We start from the raw sequence: 12,029 nt of genomic DNA on the forward strand, positions 1-12,029 counted from the left end.
TTCTTGTAGCAGATGAAACTTCCCCAGGAATCCCTGCAGCCTAACACATATGCACACTTCAGCTGTCCCTGGGGAGGGGAAGGCCCCCCACAAATGGCTTAAATCACTCAAGACCCCCACCTTGGTGAGAATGCTATCGGATAAAAGCCAGATCTTGGGACGTTAAGGAACACGTGAGTAATGAGAAAATGTGGGGTCGATGTAGGTCACACATTTAAAATCTAGCAGAGACCCAGCTTTACCCCCAGGCTGATCCCCTCACTGACGGGTTAAGATAAATCTTTCTGTATTTGCAAGAGAGTCATGCTGATACTTTTTGGGGAATTATACTGCATTAGTCTGCTTGGCTACCATAACAAAACGTTGTGGACTGGGTGGCTTGAACAACAGAAATTTATTTCTTGGGAGTTTTAATTCCCAGTTCAGGAGGCTGGGAAGTCCGAGATCAAGGTGCCAGCAGGGTTTGTTTCTGGTTCAGTATTTTCTTCTCAGCCTGTAGATGGCCCCTGTCTCGCTGTGTCCTTACGTGGTGGAGAGTGAGTTCTGACGTCTCTTCCTCTTATGAGGGTGTGGCCCTATGAGATCAAGACCCCATGCTTATGACCTCAATTAACCTTTAACACCTCCTCACAGCCCTCTCTCCAGATACAGTCACACTGGGGATTAGGGTTTCAACATGCAATTCAGCCCATACTATGAGAGTACTTCAAAAAGTTCATGGAAAAAATGAAATTAAAATATAATACAAATCCTTCCATGAAATTAAAATAATACAATTCCTTCCATGATGGTTTTGGAGATCCCATTGGGACGTCCAAGAGGACTCAACTGCCAGAACCAAATAAACTTCATTGCTGAAATAAGTGCACTTCTCGGGTCAGTTAATCCAGGACCACCTTTTCTTGGCTCCTGGGGTGCATCCCAAGTGGTCATAGAATTTATCTTCCTGGACTCTGCCCCCTCCCACTCCATCCCTTGATTTTTGTTTCTGGTCCTTAGACAAGTTTGTTTCTGGTTCTGTTCAGTAAGTTCAGGAAGTCACTCCCCCGTGGTGGCAGCAATGATTAGGATCCTGGCTTTATGTTCTAACCCTTCTGTGATCTTATAGCATGATGACAGGGCCTATTCTCTGCCACATGAGATGCAAGAAAGAACTGGGTTAATAATCTTGTCTGTCTATTTAAGAGCTCAAATCGATTTTTAAAAAATATTTTATGCACACTGGAAAGGAAACTGGTTCCATGAGGTGAGACTGGCTCTTCTCTAAGCTTCAGACTCTAGAAAGTTAATCTGCAGCAAAGCAGGGCTGTCTCGGGGTGTTGGTGGAAAGGACTGCACCGGACGCCTCTAACTATTGATACCTGAAGGGACAGATTTGTGACTCTGGACTTCCAAGCCGATGCTGCTCAGACAACTGTCAGGATCAGGGACTGAGTCAGGATTCCCAGAACTCTTACCAGTGGTTCTCACCTGGTGGCGATTCTGTGTCCAGGGAGCATTTGGCAATGTCTGGAGACGTTTTGGGTTGTCACAACTGAGGATAGGGTTGCTACTGTCATCTAATGGGAAGGGTGTAGACATGCTGCTAAATGCCCTATAAGGCACAGGACAATGCCCATGACAAGTAATTATCTGGCCCCAAATATCAGTAGTGCCGAGCTTGAGAAACCCTACTCTAGAGCAATGTGCCTCTGTTGAGCCATTGATTCAGAAATTTAAAATTCTGTAAGGATTGGTTTTTTTTTTTTTTAAAGATGACCGGTAAGGGATCTTAACCCTGGCCTTGGTGTTGTCAGCACCACGCTCTCCCAAGTGAGCTAACTGGCCATCCCTATATAGGGATCCGAACCCTTGACTTGGTGTTGTCAGCACCACACTCTCCCAAGTGAGCCCCGGGCCGGTCCAGGATTGGTGTTAGCTTGTAAAATGCTGATTTTTTGTTGTTGTGATAAAGTACACATAAAATAAAGTGTATCATTTTAACCATTTTTTAGTGTAAAATTCAGTAATATTGTTGCACAAACAACACCACCATCCAGCTCCAGAGCTTTTCCTTCATCTGAAATTGAAACTCTGTCCCCATTAAACAGTGAACTCTCCATACTTCCCTCCAAGCTCCTGGTAACCACTATTCCATTTTCTGTCTCTGTGAATTTGACTGTTCGACGAACCCCGTGTAAGTGGTTTCACACAATACTGTCTTTTTGTAACTGGTTTAATCCACTTAGCATAATGTCCTCAGTGTCCTTCCACACTGTGGCACGTGTCAGAACTTCCATCTTTTTCAAGGCTGATCGTGTCCCACCGGATGCTGCACCACATGTGGCTTCTCCATTCATCTGTCAATGGACACGTTGGTTGCTCCTGCCTTTTGGCTGTTTGTGAACAATGATGCAGTAAACATGGGTGTATGGATATTTCTTTGAGATCCTTTCAATTCTTTTGGGAATGTAGCCAGCAGTGACATTGCTGGATCATGTGATAATTCTATTTAAGCTTTTTGAGAAGCTGCCGTACTGTTTTGGACAGAAGCTGTACCATTTCACATCCCCACCAGCAGTGCACAAGGGTTCCGATTTCTCCACGTCGTCACCGACACTTGTTATTTTCTGGGTTTTGTTTGCTTGTTTATTTGTTTGGTTTTATGTACAGTAGCTATCCTCATGTGTGAGAAGTGGCATCTCATTGAGGTTTTGTGCCAGTGTCTGCTTGGCACAGTTCTGAGATCACACACAGGGGGTGAGCTGGGAAGGAGAGTGAGGGAGACGGCTGGAAAGACAGAGACAAAGCGGGGGAGGCGAGGGCTTGCAGCAGCCTCGGTCAGGGGGCTCCAGCACAGACTCACCCGGTGCCAGGTCCCAGCAGCGTCCGGCCCCATCCTTCTTAACATGCTCACGAGCCATGTTCTCTGTAGGGCACTGCTTGGACTTCGTCTCTACGAAGCTCCAGTCTTTGGCTGGACCCTCCAGACTAGGACACAGTTGCTGCTTTTCTTCACAGCTTCCTCCTCATCTCCCTTCGTGTTAGATGTTTGTTCCTCCCACTTTATCCGATGCAGCATCAGACGCTGAAACTTCTTCTGTGCCTTGGGCCCCTTCCACTGCTGCCACGTTGACATCCTTGTGCAGTGCCACCGCCCCGTCAGGTACACTTGCCCAGCATTGGCCTCAGTCTTGAACTTCTTGGCTGGATTGCTCAAACTTCAAACTCTATATACAGATATGTGTACCCCTGTGTAAGGTCTTCTTCAAGCTTTTTAATTTTCTTGACCTTTCTCTGTTCTGCTGTAAGTTTTGGGGCAGGCTTGGTCTCTTCATGCACTTTCTGTCTTTTTGCCGTCTGAGCTCTGACGTGGGGCTTATACCTTCGTGGGGTCTTGAACAGCATCTGTTCCTAATACTCGCATCAAATTAGAAATTCCGACTTTGGGTTCTAGAGGAGGTGTCAGGCCCAGCCTGACTCTCTCCTGTAATTCCTTCTGTGTCCCCTCCTTGTCTGCCCCCGAGGTTTCTTCTGTTTCTTCTTGGTAAGATACACCCCCAGAGTACCTGGTGTGTCATTGTCGACTGGAGGCTTCAGCTGGGCTGGATCTTCAACAAGACTGGCAGTTCCCAAATAATCTTCTCTCTTGGGATTTTGCTCTGTAAAGTCAAAGCCATTGGGGATGATGTAAGAGTCCCACCCCTCAATTTCAGGGATATCTCCCTCCTTTAACTCCTTCTTAGGAGCAATGAGGCCCGGCCTCGTTGAAGTATGGATGCCTGCTTTTCGAGCTGCCTGTGAGATCTCTGCCCGCAGCTTCTCTGGCTGAGCCTTTGTCTGTAATCGTTGAGCAATCTTCTCAAATTTGCCCTTGTCATGGAATTTAAAAGTACGTCTCTGGTGCTGGGAAGGGACAATTGAGACTCAGGGGTCAAAAAAGGTATTGGATTCCATGTCTCCTGATGGCTTTTCTTTCATCTGTCTCTTGAACTGTTCCCTCATCACAGCACGAGTATTGGCCTTTCGAGTGGGCATGCGGCAGGTCAGCTCAGCAGCCTTGCCTGTGGCATCTGCAGTGTGACCTTGATCAGTGTGACCTTGATCATCTAGGATCAGCGCTGCAGGTTTAGTCTGATCTTTTAATTCCACCTTCAGGGGAGCAACGCCCACGGCATGGAGCTTAGCCAGGCCCACCATGGTGGCATTGCCAGTGAGCCCTGGCTTCGGTGCCAGCTGGGCTTGGATTCGGGCTTGTAGTTCGGCTGCTTTCCTTGCTTTCTCAATGGCATCGTTCATGAAAGTGGCGGCCTGGGAGGGCTGAGTAGCACCGCCATTGGCAAGTCACTCTGGTTGTGAGGAAGGAGGCGGCTTTGGCTGAGGCGTAGGGGGCTGATGAAGCTCAGCCGTTTTTCTTCTCCTCGGTTTGTCACATCGCTGCCTCCATCATCTGTTTCATCTGGAGCTGAGTCAGCATGCCGGGGCTCTCTGAGCGAGGCCCAGGGACCAGCTCTGGCTCTTCCTCCACCTTCTCAACGTGGGGCATTCATCGCTTCTTTACCCCTGATGCTTCTTTGCAGATCTCAGAGGCATCATCAAATACCTCCTTTAGCTCTCGTTGTCTGCTCCCGTCGCTGCTGGACTTGGAATGCCTAGACCTCGGCCTCCCTGCACGGCCTCAGACAGTGTGTCCACAAATCGGGGAGTAGAATAGTCAAGAAAAGGTTTCAGATGGCCGACCGCCTCCTCTTGGCCATGCCTTCCCCACACGACTCAATGCTGCTGTGACCACTGTGGGTTCTGAGACACCCAGGGCCTCTGTACTGTCTTCTCCATGCAGGTTTTCACCGCATCCAGCTCCCCCTTAGACAGTGCCGTTGTTCAGCATTGGTGGGGGGACGCTGGTGGTGCCTTCAGGAGGCGTTGAGGTACAGCCTTTGAATCCCAGTCTCGTTGACTGCTTGCGTACCAGGAATATACTTTGTCACATCCTGTATGCTGGAAATACCTGAGCAAAGCAGGCAACAGAGGTGGAAGAGGCAGGACCAGAAGCTGTCTGTGTAAAAGCACCGCAGAGACATCAGCCGACTAACTGGTAAAGACTGCACCATCTTCCTAGACCCTATGATGTTATGGCCTGCAAAACTTTTATTTTTATTTATTCATTTATTTCCCAGCAAGTCCCTTTTATTTATTTAGCTAGAAATCACCCTTTATTGATTAAATCAGCAGGAATTTTCAGCACAAGATTTAACGTCTTAATGACCACCAGGGCCTGGGCTCTGGGGCTTGCTCTGACTCTTGCAGAACTTGAAGGGGTTTAAGGGGAGAGACATCGCTAGCAGAGATCACATCAGATGGTGGCAGGTGCTCCTTTCCCAGTCATTGGACAAACTGCTCAATTCTTGTCCATAGCAGGAAAGAGCCAGTACTTCAGAAAAACCTACTAAAGAATTTGATGTTGCAACCTAAGATCTCTCTTAACAATTTAGATTTATCAATGGTATTGGTCCAAACTCATTTGCTTCTGATCTAAGTTGTTTTCATTTTGCCATTTTGTGTATGTGTGTAATTTTAACAAATAATCTCATTCCCTATGCAGAAAGGAATCACCCAGTGCAAAGAAAAATCCCTCACACTGGAATAGCCTCATCTTGCTTTGGATGGAAGAAACAGGTTTTTGCACTGCTACCCAAGAGATGAGCAAACACCCCCCAAAGTCCCTGTCCTTGGAATGTGCAGAGGCAGAATTTGATGGGCTGATTCAATCCACCTAGAAAGGGCAGCTGGAAGCACCATGCATGTGGCCTTCTCTGGAAATTTCTTGAAGTCGGCTCTTGAGAATCGTTCATGGTTGTGTATAAAGGCTCTCAGGTCCAGACATCTTTGGCTATTCCATCTCACGACCTAGGCTGAGAGGAGGTGCTGGATTGTCAGAAGCAAGAGCCGTAGCGGGGGCCCCAGTGGTAGGACCTGGATGACTCGAGGATCATCAAGGGTCTGGGCTGTCCAGCTTCCTTTCCACAATGCCTACAACCTATGCTTGGTGACCCTGTTCCATACTCAGAATATTCGATTTCAGAACAAACATGAGCCACCTGTTCTCTTGGCAGATGAATCAGTAATCCCCAGAGGTTTCGGCTGAGGTTCCTTCAAGAAATCCAAACCACCCTGGCCTCACCAATGGCAGCCATCCTGGCAAGAATCAGCAGGTCATGAATGATAAGGAATACCTCATTTCTTTGTTGTTTCTCCAGGTTCTGAGAGTGTCCTAGAATGGCAAAGCCTGTGACATCTGTGGACACGTGGGCATTCTGACACATGCATTCATCCAGCAGCAGCTCTGCTTAGGGACCTCCCTGAGAGGCCAGCTCCACCTCTTCCCTGGAGACCACCATCTCCACCTTATTCCATTTCATCCAGGACCATCTGCCATCGGTGGACATTGACCACAACCTGGGTTCCTAAGGGCTTGGTTAACACAAGCACGTCCCCAGCAACAGCACCGTCAGGCATGAATTCACGTGGCCAATGCACCACATGGCAGCTCCGCTGATGATGGCCCAGGGGTTGACCACCTTGCCCACCAGCCACTGCAGTCCCTCCTTCCTTGGCAGCATCTCAAGACCCTTGACCATGAGTGTGTTACCTCTTCTCGCTCCTCATCACTCAGACCCCGGCTGACACTGAGCCCTGTCAGTACGTGTCACATCAGTAATGCCCACGGCAAGAGGCCGCTCAGCTCACTGGCACAGCTCTGCTCCACATCGTGTTGGGATCTTCTACCAGGGGGTCAAAGAAGACTGTGGTCTGCACCAGGATGGCCCCCCTGCCTCAGGGGTGACGCACGAGTCCATCCCAGTGCTTGGGGCTGGGAAGGCCGGGATGGCAGGTCGGTTTCCTGGGCTGCATCTTCTGGCCTCAACCAGGACCCGGCCTGTGGGGGCCACACATCCGGATGCATCGGTCTGGCCAGGAGTTCAAGCAGCATCTGCTGGGGACCCTGCAGCCTCAGCCCTTCATGCAGAAGAAGCCTCAGCTGCCAGCTTGAGCTGAGGCCCAGAGCTGGTGTCTCAAAGGGCAGTAGCTCGAGAAGCCCCAGCTCCAAGACCAGCCCAGCAGCTGAGGAAGCTGCTGCCACCATCGCCACCATCACCATGGCCATCACGCCCACTCGGCAGATAGGGAGGAGAGGGCCTTTTACTTTCTACTTAGTTAACATGAAGTAAGTCACATGTACCCACAGGTTCTCCCAGCATGACTCAAGCCCCACGATGCCCTCCTGGCCTCCCTCTGCTATGGCTTTTTAAACCTTGCAATGTGTTATGATTTCTCACTCTTATAATTTATTTTGAACCTAGTTTTTTTAAAAAAAATTTTGTGTTCTTTTACTTAAAGAGGTCCTCCAAAATCTTCTCAATGTCAACCCTGTGGCCCTGCATGTGTGCTCACGCTGTGTGGACATCCATCCAGGCACTGGGGACAGCATTGTTAGCCCAGCACACACACCTCTACCCCTTGGTGTGGCCAGCACCAGGGACAGAGCTGGCATTGGCAAACACCCAGTGAACATTGACCTAAACCCAGTTGCACCCTAAAAGAGTTGGCTTCTCAGGGGGGCCCCAGGCTGACCCCAGCAGCACCCAGGTCATGGGGTCAGGCTTTCAGAACCTCTCAAAACCCTTCAGACAAGCAAGGTGTCCACTCTGGCACCAGCAGCCCCTGAAGCATGGAGTAATACAGAAGCCCCTCTCTCCAGGCCTCAGGAGGAGGGATGGGCCAGCATCCCACAGCCCAGTCCCCAAACAGCTCCCACTGGGCCCGTCCCATCTTGGAACACTTCCATAGGGACAATACTAATACTTACCATCTGAATGTTTGTGTCCTCAAAACCTCATATGTTGAAACCTAATCCCCAAGGTGATAGTCTTAGGAGGTGGGACCTTTGGGAGGTGACCAGGTCATGAGGGTGGGGCCCTCATGGTGGGATTAGTGCCCATATAAAGGAGGCTGACGGAGCCCATTTTCCCTGTTGGCCAAGTGAGGACACAGCGAGAAGGCACTGCCTGTGAAGCAGAGAGCGAGTCCTTGCCGGACACCAAATCTCCAGTGCCTTGATCTCGGACTTCAGCCTCCAGAACTGTGAGCAATAAATTTATGTTGTTTATGAGCCACCCAGGCTATGGCTGGTTACATAAATATATATTAAATTTTATAAAAATTAAGGAGCTTCAGGACTGATGTCTAATTGAACAAAAAAGCAAAGCATGTACTGTGTAAAAAAGAGGGCATAATAGAGCTGTGGAAACAATAATTACATGAATTAGAATTTCATAGAGGGAGACTCTAGGGCAGGGTTTTTGCTAATTCTCAGCAGGGACTGATGATCACACTTGGCCCTTGTGGGGGACCGAGAAACCGGGGAAGTATTGGTTGGTCACTCAGGGCTGGTGCTGGCGTGAGAGATCACAGAACTCAAGAAGCACTGACATGGTCGGTGTTTTCCACAGGACACTGTGTTCTGGGAAGGAACATGGAGGATTGAGGAGCCAGGCCAAGCGATCCTAAAAGTCAGGGTCAAATCAGCCTGAATCAAAGTCTTAGGAGATAATGTTTCCCCAGAGGGACAGGGCTGCTGATTGGTCCAAGATTTTTGCCACATTTGAAAGCTGCAGGACGTGGGTGCCAAAGCAGTGAGCTGAAACCTCCAAAGGTCACAAGTGGATTTGCCACAGTCATTCATGCTTGACCAGCGACCTACTAGAATGTTCATCCAAATCCCTGATGGGCCTGCCCTGAGGAAAACAGAAGAAGCAGAGACGGACGAGCCTCATGACAACTGCACAAGTGTAATTGGACTCAGAGGGAGACAGAGAGGGGAGAGAGAAGGGGGCAGAGAGAAGCCATCCCTGAAGACGTAAAAGCCGAGAATCTTCCAAAATGAGCATAATATATCAATCCACAGATTAAAGGACCCCGAGTAGATCAGCAAACCCCAACTGGGAATAAAAGAGAAAAGAGGAGAAAATCATACTAAAGTCCACCATAGTTAAATTGTTAAAACGAAGCAAATAAAGTCAAATTTCTTTTCTAAAGCAAATTCACACTCTTATATGTCATTATTAAACAATAAATATCACAATATTCTAAAACTACTTATTCATCATAAGAAGGTAAGAAAATAATAACAAACCTAAGATTCATAGGAGAATGGATGTACTAAACACAAAAAAATGAAATAAAATTATCAGGGGAGGGGAAAATGACAGAATTGACAGACTAATAAGCCTGAAAGCTGTTTTATTTCAATAATAAAAACCGAACAAACACCATGTATTCACTTTCAGTGTTTATTTTAATGAAATAAATTTGACTCAAATAAAAATACACAAATGTGGGAGTGAAAAAAACATAAATGCAGATTCTGAAGAAACTACAAAAATAAGGATAATTATTAAAATAGACATTTCATAAATAAGTTTGATACTTAATGAAAAAGAAATATTTCTGGCCAAGTATAAATGATAAAGCATTGCTAAGAACCCCCACCGGCCTGACCTGCCACTAAGGAGCCCCCTCGAATGGCCTGCCCTAAGGCTTCCTTGGCATGCTTGGTGCTAAGGGACCCCTGGCCTGTCCTGGCCTACCTCTAAGAGACCCCCTGGCCTGGCCTGGCCTGGACTGCCACTAAGGGTGCCCCTGGCCTTTCCTGGCCTACCACTATGGGCTGCCCTGGCCAGATCTGCTGCTAAGGACCCCATTGCCACTAAGGGCCTGTCCAGGCCTACACAAGAGACCCACTGGCCTGGCCTGCCTCAGGGCCCCTGTTCTAGTCCATTTTGTGTTGTTATAACAGAATACTTGGAACTGGGTAATTTATAGAGAAAAATGAAATTGATTGCTTATAGTTTCTGAGGCTAGGAAGTACAAAGTCCATCTGGTGGTGCCAACAGTGACCCAGGGGTCTTACATTGCAAGATGCTGGAAGCAGAGAAAGCAGAGACAGACAGACTCCCATGTGCTCTTCTTTTAAAGCCCTCAGAACCATACACCTGACCACCATTTTTAATCAATACAATTGGGCATGGTCTGCCCCTGGCCCCCCAAAACTCATGTCCTTTTCACAAGCAAATGCAGTCATTTCATCCCCACAGTCTTAACTTGTTTCAACTCAAGAGTCCAAAGTTCAAAGGCCCATCTGTGAAATCAATACAATTTATCTATTTCCAAGATACAATGGTGGGACAAACATAGGGTACATAGTCCCATTCCAAAAGGGACACATAGGCCAAAAGAAAGGGATATTGGGTTCTGAGCAAGTCCAAAATCCAGCAAGGCAGGCATTAAATCTCAAAGACGATGAATCATCTACCATGAGTCCATGTTCCATGTCCTCTGCACTCTGGTGTGGAGGTTGGGTCCCTAAGTCCTTGGGCAGCTCTGCTCCTATGGTTTTCCTGCTTGCAGGCCACACTTCAGCAATCCCAGGCTGTCATTCCACTCTGTAGCTCCTCAGGTCTGAGGTCTCCATGGCAGTCCTGCTCTCATGGCCCCACTGGACATGGTGCTGATGGAGTTTCTCTGCTGCAACTCTGACCACACGTTTCCACTTGGCATTGCTCTAGCAAAGGCTGTCTGCAGTGACTCTGTCCTTGCAACAGATCTCTCCCTGGGCCCCCAGACTTTTCCATACATCCTTTGAAATCTGGGTGGAGGCTCCCAAGCCTTCTGAGCTCAGGCATTCTGGGAGCCTGAAGACCTAACACCACGTGAACCCCACCAAGGCTTCTGGCTTGTATTTTCCAAAGCTGTGGGTCAAGCCACATCTGGGGTCAATTTAGCCACAGCTGGAGCAGCCAAAGCAGCCGGGGTGCTGGTGCTAGAAGCAGTTTCCCAAGGTGGCCCTGAGCAGTGAGCCCGTGGAGGGCCCCTCAAGCCAGTTCCCCAAGACAATTCTGTCTCCCCAGTTCTTTGGGCCTGAAATGGAAGAGGTGGCCCCAGAGCCTTCCGCAATGCCTTCAGGGCCTTTTTCTCCTTCTCTTGATAATCCCATTCTTTTGTGTTAATCTTCTTAGTACCATTGAATTTTCCTTCTGAAAATGCTCTCTTCTTCTCCACCACGTGGCTAGGCTGCAAATTTTCCAAATCATTACACTCCACTTCCCTTTTAAGTTCTGGCTTTATGTCACGCCTTTGCTGCCATAACTCCGAGCAGGCTCTTACAAGTAGCCGTGCAGCTCCCTTATGCTTTGCTGCTTAGAAATTTCTTCCACCAAACACTCTGGTTCACAGCTCCTAAGTTCCAACTTCCACACAGTCCTAGGGCATGGACACAATGCCGCCAAGTTCTTTGCCAGTTCACAGCAAGGTTGATCTTGGCCCCAGTTTCCAATAAACTCCTTATTTCTATCAGAGACGTCCTTCGAATGGTCCTTACTGTCCATATTTCCATAAGCATTCTGTTCACCATCATTTAAACAGTCTCTAAGACATTCCAAACATTCCCTCCTCTTTTTGTCTTCCTCTGAGTCCTCCAAACTCCTCCAAACTCTCAACACCCAGTTCCGAAGCCATTTCCATATTTTCAAGTGTTTGTCACAAGCAACAGCCCACTCCTGGTACCAATTTTCTGTGGCTATAACAGAATACTTGGCACTAAGGTCCTCCATGGCTAGGTCTACTATTCTGGGCCCCCTTGCTGTTAACAGACCCCCCTTCTGCTAAGGGCCTCCCTGGCCTGGCCTGGCACTAAGAGGCCCAGTGGCCTTGCCTGTCCCTAGGGTCCCCTGCCCTGGTCTGCCACTAGGGACCCTATAGGATGGCTGGCCTGCCATTATGGCTCCCCTGGCCAGGCAGGCCTACTCCAAGTGCCCCCAAACCTGGCATGGCCTGCTTGTAAGGAAGCCCTGGACCTGCCTGGCCTGCCCCAAGAGCTTCCCTAGCCTGGCCTGGGCTGTCACTAGGACACTGCTGGCCTGGCCCAGCCTGGCTCAGAGGGAAGGACCAACTGACCTCTCCTGGGTTCTTCCAAGGGACATGCTGGCCTGTCC

At 48.7% G+C, this 12,029-nt stretch overlaps 2 pseudogenes; both read right to left on the reverse strand.

Moving 5' to 3' along the window:
* Positions 1 to 2,726: 2,726 nt before the first annotated feature.
* LOC134370136 (U4/U6 small nuclear ribonucleoprotein Prp3-like) lies at positions 2,727 to 4,848 on the reverse strand (annotated as a pseudogene).
* Positions 4,849 to 4,892: 44 nt separating this feature from the next.
* On the reverse strand, positions 4,893 to 7,144 carry LOC134370144 (selenide, water dikinase 2-like; annotated as a pseudogene).
* Between the last annotated feature and the right edge of the window lie 4,885 nt (positions 7,145 to 12,029).

This window comes from Cynocephalus volans, chromosome 1, assembly GCF_027409185.1.
Source record: "Cynocephalus volans isolate mCynVol1 chromosome 1, mCynVol1.pri, whole genome shotgun sequence".
Taxonomy (NCBI): Eukaryota; Metazoa; Chordata; class Mammalia; order Dermoptera; family Cynocephalidae; genus Cynocephalus; species Cynocephalus volans.